The 15,082-nt window shown below is 29.5% G+C and overlaps 1 long non-coding RNA gene across 1 annotated transcript; it reads left to right on the top strand.

Moving 5' to 3' along the window:
• Positions 1-10,296: 10,296 nt before the first annotated feature.
• LOC146539906 (uncharacterized) lies at positions 10,297-13,452 on the top strand. The gene is made up of 3 exons (XR_014879466.1): positions 10,297-10,400; positions 12,826-12,943; positions 13,305-13,452. It is a non-coding gene; the product is annotated as an uncharacterized LOC146539906 (long non-coding RNA).
• The last annotated feature ends 1,630 nt before the right edge of the window (positions 13,453-15,082 follow it).

Below are 15,082 nucleotides of genomic sequence, written 5' to 3' on the forward strand. Positions count from 1 at the left end.
GTAATCCAATTGCAAACAAATTATTTAATTTTTTCTTCATTTTAGACTTACATAGAATATAAATGATTCATGTAATATCTATTTATCTACAAGTAAAAAATGTAAAGTGACTGAAATATACAAAGATCAAGGCATATTGAAATTTTGCATAAAAATTATTACAAAATATTAACAATAGTTGCGAATTCAGTAAGTATTTTTTCATATTGACCAATAAATCTAATCAGATAGAAAAAATTTACCCATATACACCTATGGGAAACTCTGGTATGGAAGAGCTTTCCAAATTGGTTACTTTATGTAAGATTTAGATAAACGAGTAAGACTTACTACTACTACTACTTTAGACATATTTATTTATTTATTTTATTTTTAAAAAATAATTCATTTTTAGCCCGCCTTATTAACTTTACGTCTGAGTGCAAAACACTATGTTGTTTGCGGGGACCACGCTATATATTTCAAGAGTGGGAAAAATATAATATAGTAGCGAGGCGGTAATACGATCGAATCTACTAACACTACGCTTAAAGTTGAACACTCTAAAGGCCTCTAGAAATCTGATGAAATAATAATTAAAAAAACCAATAACCTGAACAATTATTATAGTAGAGCAATAGCACTCTACATTTTAATATAAAACTACATTATTCGTATGAAAGAATCTCAGATTACAATCTCTCTCTCTTCTGATTTATGAATTTCCTTCTAGCTGAAACAAGTGTATTTATGAGTTTCTTTTTTTCCAGCTAAATGGCATAACGAGTATCTCGCCGTGATAATGAAACGCCCGGGATTGCAGTTGCATAAAGAATGGCTACTGCTAAATTGAAATTGCAAACTTTTTATATTAGCGAAACAACTTCATGTTTAAACAATTTATTTGGAATTTGCCTTTGGTGTTCTATAAATTAAATACCACATTAGATACTATTAGCCCGCAAATATTATTTTATTTTTGTATATTTATTGTTAATTTATTAATTTGATGCCTTCGTGGTGCGATTGTAAACGCTACAGTTTAAGTTCGATGTCCATTAGAGGAAATTAAATATTTAATATTTTGATGTATTTTTAAGTTCAAGCTTATTTTTAGAATATTGTATGCTGACCACGGATCCACATTATCTTACAACAATAATGATAAGGATAATTTAAATATTCATGTAGGTACATCTAATTCACAATAATCGCATATACCTATATGAGCATTTTTTTTAATATTCTTTTTTTTAATATTATATAGCAGTGTAAGCAAAGAGATCCTAGTGTTAAGATACTCTGTACTCATTAAGACACTTCCGTTCTCCACTTTTCGCCGTACGCTGCCTCGTTAACAAAGCGAGATATTAAATTTCCTTGCATGGGAATCGTACCCACAACCCATCACGACTGCAGTCGCACGCTTATGTTGCTGCGGAGCTACTGGTCTCAAGAAAATTTAAGGAAAATTCCTTCATTCCTAATAGTGAATTAACTTCATAATAAATATTTTTTAATGTATCTGCCACCACTGCCCACAATCGACGCGTAACAAGAATAATGAGAAATAAACATTGGCTTATCATACGGCTCTACAAACATGATTATCCTTCCCGAGTCCACTCTCTTTGTTGACTACTGTATAATTTATGAATCATTCAGTTCATAAATTATATTTACACATATTTTTCTCGGTATATTAAATAAAAGGAGCAGCTTTCTTTGCAGATTTAATTTTGTTGGGAAAAATATTTAAAATCGATTTTCAACCTAGGCTTCTGCCTACTACGGTAGGAGTTGTCGAAGACCTGGCCGCGTTGCATGATATATTTAGTCACCTGCCACTCCTCGCACCCATACAGCAGCATAGTCATCCCTTCAAAATAAAAAAATGTAAAAAAAGGCCCTTATATCTTTCTACCAACTGAACAAACCCCTTTTAACCGATATTGACTCTAAGTAGAACATCTCTGGATTTATCTTATCGAAACTATTTGCCTTTGCAAGTGAAGGATCGGCGATCTTGGAAACTTTTCACATTTCAAACAAAATTTACATACAGTCTGCATGGCAATATTTCCGCTGCGGACCGCATTTGAATATTGCTGACGACATAAAGAAAAAGATCTAGAGACAGATAGACAAATGATTGTAATTCAAACTGCTATATTTTATACTTTTGAGCTAATGCCAAGAACAATTTTTAAATAACACGATAAAGTGTATTTAAATTATGAATATGAATAAATATGTAATATCTTCATATCTTCATTCTTCTTCATCATACGAGACAGAAGAAAAATTTTAAGCATAAATATTTACGATATTGAAAATGAAACTTACAACCATCATATCAAATTTAACACTAATTGACTTTATTTCATTAAATTAGTGGTCTTCGAGCCAGTTTTAATTATTTCAATAATAGTTATTAAAACCTGAAGTCCAGAGCAGAGAGGCGACAGCTTGGCTCACTTTGCTCGCCATGCCAAAAGCGGTCGAGCAATATGAAGAGTATATTTTCTAAATAACCAAGTATACTGTACTACTACCGGCTAATAGCTTCGCCCGCTTGAATCTGTGGTAGGTACTTTTGTTTTATAATAATAATATCATTTTAAAAACCATATCTATCTAAGTTTTTTTAAATAATTTTTAAATGGTGTAATATAAATTCGACCGAAGAAAAAAAGGGGAAAAAAATTAAACTAAATCTATCGTCAAATCTCTTCTAATATTAATGATACATCTTTCTAGCGAAAGTGAAGAAAAATACCCACATTCGAGGCCACTATTCAAAATTTAAAATGGGCGGACAGTGGGGTGCACTGTAATATGTCAGGCTTCCTTTGTCGTAGGATACATCCCTGATAGATGGAAGGAATTCACAAACATCGTACTCTCACAAAAGAAATTGTATAAACCATACATTTCAACGGACTATCGATTTACCATCTACTCTTTGAATCGTTTTACCATCAGCCCCAATTATATTTCCATTTTTTACCAAAATGCGGGCTTAAAGACAACACTGCCTCCAGCATCAAGTTATTAATGAACGCATTTCTAACAAAGAGATAAGGGAAAATGTTCGTCGCTTATTTCTCTTAGTGAAATACTTAATCCAGGATGAAGGAACCACTCTCCCTTCTAATTCCTTCGCAAACAATATTTAAATGTTTCAAGTAATGAAAATGGCCAGGGAAAAATTCCATTTAATCCTAAAAGTGTTTTCAAATTTAAATGTAATTTTAAAAGATAGTGAGATAGTAAAACCTTAAAAATCTTCATTTCAGTTTCTAGTAATAAAACTAAAAAAAAGTCGTGGTAACGGAGTGGGACAGATTGTACATGTGATGGTTGTAGGATCAATCTCTATTCGACAAATGATTATACTCATTTCAAATTGTTAGTAAAACTTCAGTGGGCTAGGACAAGATTATTCTGGACTGAAAATTATCCCCCCATACCCCCCCTCCTCCTACCCCCTATTTTAATGATTATTTTAAATGAAGTCTTTTAATTTAGGTTATTTTAGGTCATATTTATTTAAACATCAAGACAATAGGCCATAGTTCAGATTCAAAAACTCAAGACCCTTATTCCAGCCTAGAAATCGTTAATTAACTAGGAAAGTTATAGCAAGTGTTCTCAAATAATAACTACTTTTAAAACTTTCACAATTTAAAGAGAAAATCTTCAAACTGATCTTAAACGTAGTCGTAATTAATTTAATAAGTTTTAGAAGCATGACCCATATTTTCTTGAGTGAGTACCTACTACGTTTGTTCATCCTATCCTATATCTTATAAAACAAAGTCGCTTTTCGTGTCTGTCTGAACTTTCTAACTCTTCTTCTTCTAAACCACCCAACGGATTTTTATGCGGTTTTTACCATTAGGTCGAGTATTTCTCAGGGAAGGTTTATATATAGTTTATTATATGTACATTCTTATGTAAATTAACATAAATACGATAAATGTGTCTAAAGTCCTACCCGTTGAGACACTTTCGCGCATGCGCTGCATTAATGGTAAATACTACATGAAAATAATGTACTGAAGTATTGTTCCTCTTAATAAGATCTACAAAAAAGTCCGCGAGAGCATATTTTTATCTTTTAAGGATAATGTGTAGTGATCATATTTCTGTCTAAAAATAGTAATTTCAATATATTTTTTATTGTGAGGGATATTTTTCCATAATGGTATTAATCCTTATCCTTTAAAATACTTTATTAATTTTCTACGTTAAACGAAGATAAAATTTGCTTTTTACACAATTTCGAAATTGCGAATAGTTTTGGAGAAAAACGCATTTAATTGTTGACACATCACGCCGTTGACACATTAGCTATGTTTCACTTATCCCTTACTCTCAGCATATAAATAAGTATATTAGTTACGTTGGCCATTTAATGTAGATCAAAACTGTCCTTTACTGTTTTTTCATTTTAATAAGTACTTTAGAAGTTGTTACAATATCAAAACATCCTTGCTGCGAAACGCGCCCCGCGACGTTTTGCTTATACAAGCGCGTCATGAGCAGTCTTCGGTGGTTCAGTGGTAGAATGCTCGCCTGCCACGCGGGCGGCCCGGGTTCGATTCCCGGCCAATGCATTCTATTTAATTTTCCTCACAGGCAGCCACGTAGTGCTTGCTTTTCATCAGGGACAGAATACCCTCTTCAGCATTAACCACAAGCTCGAAAAAAAAACCCGCCCGCTATAGAGGCATAGCAACGAAGATTTAGATGTGTTTGCACGTATTGGATAATTGGAGTTGAAAGTTTCAGCGCGATATATTTGGTTTCATATTTTTTTGTAGTAGTTATTAGTAGGTAGGCTTTTGTTTATAATTTCTACCGTTTAAAAATAGTCATTTAACTATCTAAAAATAATCATTTAAATATATTTTAATAAGTACTTGAAAAGATTAGTAGCACAGATTTAAAATTACGGTACCTACTAAAAAATCCTTGCCGAGTAAAACAATTGGAAAATCCTTATTGAAACTACGAAAATGCGGGTTGCATTAGAGTTTAATTAATTTTCACATTATCTTAAGTGCTTTGCAAACATACATTATATGAATAATCCAGTAGTAAAAGCGGGCGAAGCCGCAAGGGGGTCGCTAGTTTTACAATAAAGAAAAATCAGTTATTCTTAGTAAAAGTACAGAATCGATAAAAAAGTATTAAAAAAATACATTTATATATAAAATTGGACCTCATTTAATTTTTTTTTAAAAGCGTTTTAGTTCGTGAAAATAGAATATCATAATTACAGAATTTAATTCTAAATATTAGTCAGTAACGTAAGTTTTAAGTAACTAAAGGATTAATTAAATATATTAGGTGCGGAACAAGTACGTGTACCAGCATTAAATACTAGTTTAGAACAGATGGTGTTCGGGGAAGGTGCCGCTTCGTGTGCTCAGTTGTTTAACTTACCAAATGAGTAAAAGACAAACAGGAAAATACAACTATAGTATCTCTACTATACGAGAAGTTTTTACATATGTGTTCTTATATTAATTTGAATATAAATGTTCTTTAATTATTTCTGTTAAAAATATATATTGTTTGTAACAATATGTAAAGAAAAAGTATATACCATCCATACCTATATTATAAATTCGAAAGTAGCTCTGTCTGTCTGCCTGTCTTTTACGCAACCAGGGCCAAACCGCTAATTTAATTGTGATAAAATATTCATATAGAGATACTTGTGGGTCTCGGGATGAACATAGGATACTTTTTTTTCTCATATTTGTAATATTATCTATATATACCTATATATTTAAATACTTATTAATTTGAAATGCAATTTATTCCGCCATGTTAATAACAACCGCCGTTGCTAAGCAACGATTTGCAAAGTTTGTTGTTAGAAAACGTCACCCAAAATGAGCTTGCTTAAAGCATCTCTCTATTGAAAACTGAAAATAATTTCATAAATATATTTAGTAAATATTCGTATAGTTCAAGCGGACGTAGCTGCGATCGGGTACACTAGTTCTACATATATCCAAAAAACAATATATATAAGTACATTTTTACATTAATAAGGCAAATTTAAAAAAATCATAGCTATAAAATATTGTTTTATTTTTAAAACAAAAGTCTTAAGCGGACATTGTGCTAAAATCTGGCCCCATCCCTACAAATGAACGTACAAACAAAGATTAAAACCGCTTCGTGACAGGCTCAAATCCTGTCGCATCAGGTAGGATCATATTCGGACCCGAGTTTCAAACGAGGAAATTTTACCTACAATAGAAACGATAAGCGACGTACTCTACCTTTGTATACAGAAAGATTTAGTGATATTTTTTTATAAATCACTCCTTGGAAATGTTGCATACTAATTACTAACATTAAGTAACAACAAATTCGACTTTTTATTATTTTTATTTCTTCGCTTTGCTTTGAGTTTGTCTTGTTGATTGAGTTCCGCAACTCAACACGCAACGCCTTCAAAATTCATGCGGAAAGTGGGGCACGGAGTTTCTTAACACTACTTTCCCTCTGCCTACCCTATGATGCTATACGCGGGATGCAGCGTAAAGCTGAAAGAAATTATTTTTTAAGAATTTTATTCAACTTTTATGAAATGCTGACCGATGAAGCGTTTAAGCTCAAATTTGTCATCGACCACCTGGACTAAATTTCTAACCTAAAATTACGTACTTCAACTTGGTGACGCTAAAATGAAGATGCAAAGTTTTGACGTCAACATCACAACTACAAACCATATTGTGTTAACAACGAAGACAATGTCTCGTTTCTCAGCAAGTTGGTACAGTACAAGTTTAACAAGTAAAGTATCTTCATCAAATATTAATTGGAGAGGTAGTTCTGCTGGTTCTGCTCCCATTCAAAGACAAATACTTTGGACTTAGTTTGCCACTGGTGTTACACTTCAAATACTAAACTAGACAATAGAATGTATAAGTTCTTAAGTTTACCATACTTCGTTAACTCAAACAGTTTGAGAACCTACGCTCGTAAACAAATGTATAAAACCGTTTCGCAGTTAGTCGTAAATTTCAGCTTACATAACAAAAATAAAATCTCAAATTACCTTCAATTACCCTATAATTTTACTCATGTAATAATTTAAGTATACCGTTACCAATTACTAATTTAATCTACTCTAATAAGAAGTGAACCCACACCTATTGCCCCTTTCCTACTGCGTCATAGCGGCGCCTTATATAATTTTATAAAAAATACAATAAAAGAGTTAATTTGGTTTATGAAGTAAATTTCTTTCTTATAGTATAACTTTATACCTACTAAAGAAAGGAGAAGAAATTTTATTTCAATTTAGCTCGGAAGAACTTTTGCTAAGGCGAACTAAAGAGTAATATAAGTATTTGCTGAAAATTTTCAAGCGGGAGTGCAATCAAGAGCTGTTCGATGGTGCTGGTTCAAGTTTCCGTCTGCGAATCTAACTTGTGACCCGGGAGAGGGTTTTTTATTCCTCATCCCGAGACTGATGAATTTTTGAAACTTTCCAAGAAATCGATACCGCATTTCGGAATTTCAATGAACGTGGGCAGTTCTGTGTGTTTTTTTTCTACTGTATTGTTACTTACTTTTACATATAGTAATATGGTCATTGGAAAAGTAAATGGCAAGTTAGAAAAAAAATCTGTTACTAATAATGGGTGAATTCCATCATTCGTTCGAGTGGAAACCGAAATAATTTTAATTAACGTGTTTTTTAAATGAATTTTGAAATTCTGAGACAACTCGTATAACATTAACAAGAACTGCAAGATAAAAAATGACATAAAAGTTTGAGGTTAACGAACTCAATTACTTTGTTATTTAATCTATAAAATAGTAGGTGCAGCACCTCCTGCAAAGTGTACCTAGAACCACAAACATTACCTTAATGAGATATACGCTCACGCCCATACACACAACACCTACATACATACGTGCAAAGTAAAACGCTCGTCGCTTTGTTAAGCGAGAAGTGGGGAAAATGGAGAAAAAAAACAATGAAAATAATTACGAGTTAAAAAACTGAAAGTAGATTCCAACCTCTAACACCCTCGTCGGTTCAGGTCTCGTCGGCACAGAATAGTTACCACATCCGCGATGAGACCGACCTCATTGTAATAAAAAAAAGTTTTGTATATTTTTTTTGAACTTTTTCCATTAGAGCGCATTCCCTGAAGAGCGGTCGTTCGCGTGAGAATGAGCAATTTCCTCCAGACCGCCACGATTTCGATCTGGCTTCCTGCCTGAGCAACGATTTTAAAATTTATAGAATCGCTTTACATTAAATTAAATATAAGAACAAACATGACTTCAGTATGCCAGCGAAATACTTAAGAATCACGGCATTCGTGCATTGCCTCTGGAACTCGAAATGCAATTGTGTTATTTAATATTTACGATCTAAGTAAATTTGTAAGAGGTTTGTGGTTCATTATATCAAATATGCTAATAATATTTTTAATTTATTTATACTTCAATATGTACTATTTACTGCATCACGAGACTTGGACAAAACATGCCATCATTTACATGATAATAATGAGGAAATAACTATGACGCCGTCACGTCGTGGCACCAGTTGGCCAAGAGTGTGACTGTAAAAGCAACAGTTGAGGGTTCGATTCGCACTCTAGGAAATGAGCAATTATTAATATTTTCATTTCTTCACTGTCGTAACAAGGCAAAGCGGCGTTAAGTTCCTCTACTCAACACGCTACCTCAATCATTTTACAGAAAGTGGACATACATAAATACTTGTATTTTCTTCTATCATTTCTTTTATATTTTCCAGATTGCTTGCTGTACAGCATAAGCTAAACACCTTGCTATCTTAACCAGAATCATTAGGATTTATCCAAATGTTCGCCGGTTTTCGGGTTCACAACCTCTAGCTCTAGCAATAAGAAATGTTAGTAAGTAACGCAGCACCGCATTGCACCACGACAATCGTTATACGTTCGTTGGAAGGTATATTTTCGTAAACCTTTTGCAAATTTCTGGATGTATTTATTATGGCTTTCTATTCTACATAAGTAATTGTTTTTTAGAATATGTTGCGAATTTAGCTATCTCTACGATATAGTTATTTTTTTTATTTATTACTATCAAATATCCATACAAATATATTTTTACATTGATGAAGGCACTACGAAAAACCACGAAGGTTTGTCTCGAGTACCAGAACTCATCTAAATTATAGATTTAAATAATATAAATAGTTAAATAATATAAATAAATAGGTAAATAATATAAATGGTTAGTTAATTTCGGGACTATTGGAAATGAAGTGTTTCAAAACTTAGTTTTGTCTACATAGTCTGCTTACCCTCCAAAATTCTAAAGATGTGTGAAGATAAAAAAATAACAAAGTGGTATCAAGGTAGACTGTCGCATAAAAAAAAAATAATAATAAAATTGATAATGAAAACTGCTAATTAATGATTATTATCGTCAAGAAAGTAAAAAGTTTGGTATGAAAGTCTAATGAAAGAACATAGGAAAATATAACGATTTTAAAAATAATTAAGTAATAATGACTAATGGTAATTTTAGTCAACTAAGCCTTAAATGTTCAAAAATTTGTCAAATATAAAAAGATAATTTACTAGAAATCATTATAAATGTAAAAATATTACCAGATTTGTGTAATATTATTAATTCTTTTGTAATTTAATTTTAAAATCTATCATTTATGAATCATTTATCTTTTTTGTGATTACTAATATGCTGGCCTATGACTAATTTCAAATTCTTCGAATTCTAATATATATATAACTAATTGCAATGTTATCTTATCTATTTCATAAATACATTATAGGTATATTATTATAGACTAAGATATAATTTCTCCCCGACCTTGAATATACAAAATTTTTATACATATACCTTGAATATAGATATTTTTTAGAAAAAATATTAAAAACGCAAAAATCTAAAAAATATATTTGAAATATAGAAAACCTCGGGTCAAACGACATTTAATTGAAAAATGCCAAGAATTCCAATAATTTAATTCATAATAAATTATTGGACATTCAAATTATACAATAATACTTGTTACATTAACACTTTTTTCAGCATCACGCTGTATCCCGTAGACAGCAGGATAATATTGTATATGCTAAATAAATATTTTCTATTATTAATCCATTTTACTAAATAAACGAAATTAACAAGCTATACCATACTATAAAATAGCAATATATAAGTCCAAATTTACACATTTCTGAAAACAACAATTCCTTACTTACACCGTCTTTTAGAAAACATTTATAATATAAATTTTGATAGATTTTTCGAATAACCTTATCTAATCACGGTAACCATTTCCAATGTCCACAACTTTAGTATCTTGTTAACAGTATAAGTGACCGCACGTGACAAAGAAAACAAATAAAAATGTGGTAAGTTTCATATTTATTAATACTTTTTTAACATAAATAAGAATTATATAAAACTGTATTATACTTAAAGAATTCTTCTTATTTTAACGTGTTAAACGTGTTAGTATAGCAATTCTAGATCAAATTTAAGAGTAGAATAAGAATAAATATATAAGATTTGCTTACTATCTCTTTCGTTCACCTTGAGCACGACGTGTTCTCCGGCACTGGACCGCGAATTATTACTTAAGTGTGAGCTGTGGAATTGCATTATTTTATGCATCTGTATAAGGTTCCCTTATAATAATTATTAAGCTATGGTTTATTTATTATATTATTTATTACTTATTGATTTATTTATTTAATACTTTATTACACCATAAATAACTTAAGCACAAGACAAAAAACAAACATAAATTAACTCAAACATAAAACAGATACAAGAAAAAACAAATGAAAAATAGGTAATGGGTATATTAATGGGTATGGATTATATTTATTATATTTTATATTAAAAGATAAAAAAAGGATCAAATTGTGGTTGTTATCCTAAGTTTCAAATAACTTGAGTCGTTAAAAAAGTATAATGGATTTTTTTTTATCTTACTAAAATTTCGTCTTTAATTTGCAGTAAAATTTAACTTTTTTACATGTGGTAAGGAATAAAAATTTTAGTATTTGACATTTTCAAAGTCATTTTTAAAAATATTATTATACTTTAAAATAATATAGATTAATATTTATTTAGCTCTTTCAAGTTGTTTTAAATATCAAAATAAAAAAATAATTCAATGTAATAAAAATAAGAAACCGTATCCTCGAATCGTTAAGGAGGAAAAGGCAAAAATCCTTCCTAAGTAGTTAAGTCAGTTGGCTTCCTTCCTGTGTAGAAAATCACTAATAGAATAATGATGTAGGTAGAGGCCAATTACTATATCAGAAAATTATATCGATTTAATTTGAGAATATTTATATACTAATAACTGAAAGCGTAAGGTCTGAACTATAGACAAAAAAATATGTATTTATAAATATCTATAATTTCTCTTAATATTATAATTACATATTATACATGTACTATATATTACTAATACTTCAATTTCACTTAATTAAAAAGAAAGTATTAGGTTCAATTAAAATTCATTGATTGAACCAAACAGGCAGTTTCTCTACTAAATTTCTCCGAGCAAACATAAATATATATACTATAACTTTACTTTCTTTACTTTTACTATTACTATAACTTTTACTACGACTTTTTATAAGTATTTAGATGACATTTGTACTATTAATCATTAAGGCATATTTTATTTTTAAAACATATAAATTAAAAGTATTAAAAATGTCTTGTACACTTTTGTTAGCGACAGCGAATAAACAATATTGTTTTATCGAAAGCTATACATTTAAAATGCTTTAATCACCATTAAAATTTAATTATGATACGATACGATTGTTTTATACGTCAGTCACGTTTTCTTATAATCTTCGTTTACATGAAATTTGATAAAATTTCTTTATCTCATGATAAATAGTTCTATTTTCACGTTCAAATGAAAGTATTGTATCTATTAAAGACAATTATTAGCTGTTTTTCAGCTATAACATGACAGCTAAGTCCTATTCAGAATTTAGCTGTCATCTACTTAGATTTTAATAGATATCATCGTCTACATATTTATAGGCTTACTTCTTTACATGTATAGATACTAATTCATCTTTAAATATATAAATAATACAAAAAACGATAGAATTAGAGACCAACCAAAACAAAAGAAAACTTTTTATTATTAAACCCAAAAAATACAAAAACCTCAATATTTTTTGTATACTTATTGTATCAACACACCTATATTGTTATCACGCCAGCAAACTTGATATCTGATTACTTTTCATAGATTACTTTATTTTCAATACAATATCCCTGTAAAATCATTTTTGTTTATCATATTTTTTTAGATTTCTTTTTATCAGTTTGATTACTAATATTTCTTAAATTTGTGTATTTTTTAATCTTATAATGGATCAAGTAATAAGATATTTCAAAATATTTTTTTTATAAGATATTTTAAATCAGTGACTCATTTTTCCATTGAAATATACGAATTCGAAGAATGTGAATTTGTTTATCCATGAAAGTAAAATTATCTTGGAAAATCAAAATCTAAAGCAGATTTTGAATACGTTTTTTATAGTAGTTTATTATAGCCAAAAGTATGTATGTATAGCAAATGTTTTCAATGATAGTTTCTCAAAAAACAAGAGCCTAGTTAAAAAGGAAATAGAAAATTCTTTTTCATATATAGCAGGGTAGGCAGACGAAATCCAGAGATAAGGACACTCCCTTCTCCACTTACCAAAGAATTATTGAGGCGGAACTAAACGCCGCATAGATATAATATATATGTTAGATAATATTAATTATAGAACCTATTTTTTGTTTCAGTTTGTCTTGTGTATGCAGTTTATTATGCAAACTCATCAGTTTGGCTATATCACTTCTATTCATAATTGCTATTGTTCTAATTATACTGTGGGCGACGGGCGTCATCTTTGTATCAGAGGTAATTATTATTTAGTTAAATGAAGGACCTATCATTCAGTAATAATTTCTAGCTTCATTTTTTATTAAGCTTATATTAGGTTAGGCAGGGAGAAAGTAGAGTTAAGATACTCCTTCGTTTTCTACTTTCCAAAGCAAAAATTAAAAATTTATTTTCCCTGATTAGCAATCCGCAACCATGTCGTTTTTAATCACAGTTTTTCCGTTGTGGAATAATGGACTTATATTAAAAAAAAACAAATCAACTTAACCAAATTACTTAAGTGTCGAAACTTCTCATGCAGTAAGTCGAGCACCAAAGACCATATGAAATCCTTTATATTAATTTTGACTATAATTTTTTTTCTATTTATTTTCTACAGAGCAACACCCCGACGTCAGATATATCAAATTCAGTACGACATGCGATGAGATTGGGCGTAGGAGGTAACTGACGGAGAGTTCTGACAACTGATACACAAATAAATAATAAATAGAGTCGTGATGGCATAATACATAACTTTACTTAGATTATTTGTTAAATTATTTATAAAAAAACAGTATAGATGTTACTTTAAAAGCCCATATATAGGTAAATCTTAGATTTCACTAGTAAATCTTAAGATTTACCAGCATGTATTAACAAAAGTAAGGATTTTACAAAAGTACATTTGAAAGAAGTTCTCGTTGTAAGTGATTGTTATATAAAAAGAAAAAATAATGATTATCTTACAATGCTTGTATAATATCCTTACAAATTCATACAAATTAGTCCAAAGATAATAAAAATAATTTAAATTCAAAAATATTTTAGTGTTCAATATAATAGCATTTATGTATTGTAAATATAAATATTTTATATACAAAAATATTTTTATATTAAAGTTTTACAAAAAAGATTAATTTTACATATGTCAATATCAGTATCGACAAAAAGTAATTACAAATTTTAAACATTTTACAATAAACCTACATACCTCCTCATTTAAGAGATTTCATGAAACTTATGAAGTATTTAAAATTTTATATAAAGTATATGTCGTTATTTATTTCTTAGCATGTAATTTTTTTAAATAAAAAAAATAATTTAATTTTTATATTCGTTTTATTTACTAGTCACCTGCGATCATATCCAATTTCTAATACATTTATTTTATATTCATTCTCCGTTTTTATTACAATTAATTAAGACTATTATATACTTTAATAAAACCCTGTTATAATTAGTTAAAAGAGATGTTCGAAAAAATTATGATATTTTTTATAGCCTAAATTTGAGATGACAGAGTCAAAATATTTTTGCAGTGAAACATAAAAAAAGGCTTGACTGCTTTATCTCATTCGTATTTTTTTTACTATTTGTAGAATATTATGAACTGATGAAACTATAAGCAGAAACAAACAAAAAGCTTACATTAATATGTAATCCATTTAAAATTATTAATGGGTAATTAATAAAGTTTAGATCAGGGTTTCTTAAACTATGGGTCGCGACCCCAAAAGGGGTCGCGTAGCAAAATTCTGGGGTCGCGAGAGATTTTAATGTCAAATATTTATATATACCATTTTATAACATCACTAGAGTTGGCGGAATACAGTGGACTTGCAGCGTCTAGACACGCGCATTTTTGTATGTTTCAAAACGAATTCTAAAACTATATATTTTCATATGTATATGTATATTGTTACCTAATAAATAAATCATCAAAAAATATTAATTTATTTTTCTTTTATATTTGTATGAGGGGTCGTTAAAAAACTCGCAATCATAAATGGGGTCGTGAATGACAAAAGTTTAAGAAGCCCTGGTTTAGATTATACTGGCATGTAAACTTATACAGTGACATAATTAAACTTCTGTTTAAACATTAAACTTCTGTTTCGTTCGAAAATATTAAAATCTAGAAGAAATAATTAAATTATTTTTTTAAAAATTCTAACAATTTTAATCTCAGGTATAATATAAAATACAATTTTATTTGTTACATAATTATATTTAAAATTTACTTTAAATAATTAAAACAATATTTTGTAACATGAAACGAATAATTAAATAAAATAGATGCAGTTGACACATGTCAGACGAAGGGGATTAATATTTCAGTAAATACAGCTTTTTAATTTAATTAAAATAATAGCGTAAGGGACAAATAAAATAAAT

This window comes from Heliconius melpomene, chromosome 3 (genome assembly GCF_056956725.1).
Source record: "Heliconius melpomene rosina isolate 202511_hmr_F chromosome 3, ASM5695672v1, whole genome shotgun sequence".
Classification (NCBI taxonomy): domain Eukaryota; kingdom Metazoa; phylum Arthropoda; class Insecta; order Lepidoptera; family Nymphalidae; genus Heliconius; species Heliconius melpomene.